This window comes from Homarus americanus, unplaced genomic scaffold (genome assembly GCF_018991925.1).
Source record: "Homarus americanus isolate GMGI-L3 unplaced genomic scaffold, GMGI_Hamer_2.0 scaffold51354, whole genome shotgun sequence".
NCBI lineage: Eukaryota > Metazoa > Arthropoda > Malacostraca > Decapoda > Nephropidae > Homarus > Homarus americanus.
The window spans coordinates 305,062-308,270 of record NW_024750910.1 but is presented as its reverse complement, the minus strand read 5'-3'; positions in this window follow the sequence as shown (position 1 = coordinate 308,270).

Here is a 3,209-nt window from a genome sequence, read left to right as displayed (position 1 = left end):
TTTTTAATTTTTGTATTTCTGTATGGTTCTTTATTATTATTATTCGTAGTAGTAGTAGTAGTGTTATTATTATTATCATTATTATTTTATTTTCAATTTAGAATTTATTATAAATTTTATTTTCTGTGAATTATTATTATTATTATTGCTATTACTATTATTATTATTATTATTATTATTATTATTATTATTATTATTATTACCATCACATTTTCGCCCCCCAGGCCCCGATGTGGGTCAGTGACCTGTGCCCGGGTGGGCTAATCCCCGTAAAAAAAAAGCGAATAAATTATAGACACCCTGTACAGTACATTGACCAACTACATCTTGTTTGCTGAAACATAAACAACCACAGCTGCTGTTCATAAGATAATTTTAACTGATTAGATTATATATTTTAATATTATTTTTCATTGAAAACAGCTTTAATGAGAATTATCATAGCTTGGAAGGAAGATGCTATTTGTGCAATTTGGTATTGTGGGGTATGGGATGTTTAGGTTCACACTCAGGATGGGATGGAGAAAGGAAACTCACAATGTGCTTACTGTATACATATTGTATTGGATGTACAATGCAGCTTGGTGCTGGGAAGTGGCAGCGTGGTTACAAGCGTGATGTAGAGAGAGCTGGTTGGTGAGGGTGCTCAGAGGAGGACCAGCTTGTGGGTTGCCATGCTCGCCGGTGGGAGCGAGGGCCGCCAGGCAGCGGCGGAGGAGGTAGTGTTGCTGGCTGCGGCTGTAGCTAGAAGAAGAGGGAGGTCACCACGAGGTCAGGTCATAAATAGCGAGGGTAGGCGTGGCTTAGTAGTTGACCTCCGTCATGTATGGCGGCGCTGGTTGACCCAGACCACGAGGCATACACTGGGAATTCGCGGGGTCGGCTACTCAGCGACAAACAGCGTTTGTAGGGGAGAAATCCACTACAATACTCCCCCCTTCCCTCCAGGCGGTGTAGGAGACTTGTTCTCTGCAGGGTTGCATGGCACATGTGAGGCAGAACGGGCGGTGCATGCCACATGTGAGCCATAACGGCGATGGCATGGATGAGCCGGCCACTAGAGGTGACAACTGTCTAGATACACAATATCTGTGGGAGTAGAGAGGGAGAAAAGGGATGTGTGGAGGCGATGAATGTTGTGCTTCCCTCACGGCAGGTACAGAGTCGTCAGATGCGCCTGCTGGGGTGTGTGGGCCTGGGTCAGGAGCAGGGGCTGCTTCAGCAGAAGCGGATGAGGGCTCGTGACAGCAGCTGGGTCCACGACAGCAGCAGGGTTCAGGACAGTAGCAGGGGGGTACCTGAGGGAGAAAAGAGGGGTGTGTGGGTCCGCGTCAGGAGCAGAGGCCGCGTCAGGAGGAGCGGCAGGGGGTACTGCTGGGCCGGGGCGGCGTCTGAGGCAGGCCGGGTGTGTTGGGATCGGTAGGATGTGGTGCTTGGGGCAGGAAGAGGAACGGCTGTCTGCTTAGAGTCGCAGAGCTGCTCTAGGGTGTCTAACCTGTGGTGTAGAGACAGTAGTTGTAGAGCCGATGAGAGCTGCCTCTGTGTGGATAAGCCAGTCTTCCATGTTGCTTGAAGACTGGGAGAGTGATCGGTTTCTCCTCCATCCTGTGTAAGTGCGAATCTCCGGGAGTCACCATTTGTGGGGTACGGGATGTTTGGGTTCACTCAGGATGGGATGGAGAAAGGAAACTCATAATGTGCTCTCTATATACATGTTGTATTGGATGTACAATGCAGCTTGGTGCTGGGAAGTGGCAGCGTGGTTACAAGCGTGATGTAGAGAGAGCTGGTTGGTGAGGATGCTCAGAGGACAGCTTGTGGGTCGCCATGCTCGCCGGCGGGAGCGAGGGCCGCCAGGCAGCGGCGGAGGAGGAAGGGGTGTTGATTGGTGTAGGTAGAAAAGAGAGAGGTCACCACGAGGTCAGGTCTTAAATAGCGGGGGTAGGCGTGGCTTAGTAGTTGACCTCCGTGATGTATGGCGGCGCTGGTTGACCCAGACCACGAGGCATACACTGGGGAATTGGCGGGGTCGGCTACTCAGCGACAAACAGCGTTTGTAGGGGAGAAATCCACTACAGTATTATGCTCGCCATGTTGGGGTGTATTCCGCTACAGGAGTTCATGAAAAAAAATTTAAAAGAAAGACAAACCACTCAAACGGTTAATACAGTGATACGTAGTGAAATGATAAATGATAAACCTGAGTGATTAAATGAATACCGAAGGTATAGCAAGTAAAATCAGCTGAAATACTAATTGTTACCGTTATAAAGTACCCATTTTCTCAAAACAGTAAATGACCATTTTCTATGATTTCTAGATTGTCCAATAGATGGCGGTAGTGTAGGTCTTTTAATTCCTTGGGATGGATTTTAAGTAAGTAAGGTAAATAATCACTATGCTAGTTACGCTGTATTTATGCCACGTCAAAGGTCAGACGCGAATCCAGGAATATCAAAAGGGGGTGCAAGAAGTTGTGGGGCTGGGGCTTTAAGCCCCCTAGAATTTTATTTCTTTTATTAATCTGACCAATATCATGGGTATTTTGAGGCCATTTTGAAGCCATGCGCACTTGATATTGGGGGAAATTCTGAAGTCAATAGTAAAAACTTTTTACCAAACAAAAATGCCTGAGTACAATACTGCATTAAAGAAAATGTACTGGAATGTTCTGGTGGAAAAGGGAGTCCGGACCCCCAGGACCCCTCTTGGATCTGCCCTTGATTAGGTGGCTAATTTCCTTAAGGCTCGTAAGTTAAACATCATTGTTACTGAAGGTACAATAAAACCCTTCACATTTCAACTTAAGTATAAGGTAAATTCGAAAAATAACTTCAAAATTAAAGCCGAGACTCCTTAACTAGATACTCTTGCTTTGCACTAGTAAGGAGACAATAAATTTCAATATTTTTTTCTGATATTTTCCCCTTCGTAACTTGCAATGGAGATTCGGGAAATACTGTCTGGAGAATAACAGGAAAATTCTCGAAGTGGTCGAGCATGACGGAAATGCCACCTGTATGTAAGAGGTTTACTAAAATATATGACCGACTATCTTATTTTTATATCCATTTCTCATTTTACTCTATATAATGACTCACATTGTAACGTTTATTCAACATGTGAGAATTTACGTTTAAGAGTCGCCAAACACCTTTTTTGTTCCTTATACTACTCTGGTTTTCCTTGAATCCCCGAGAAGAACAAGG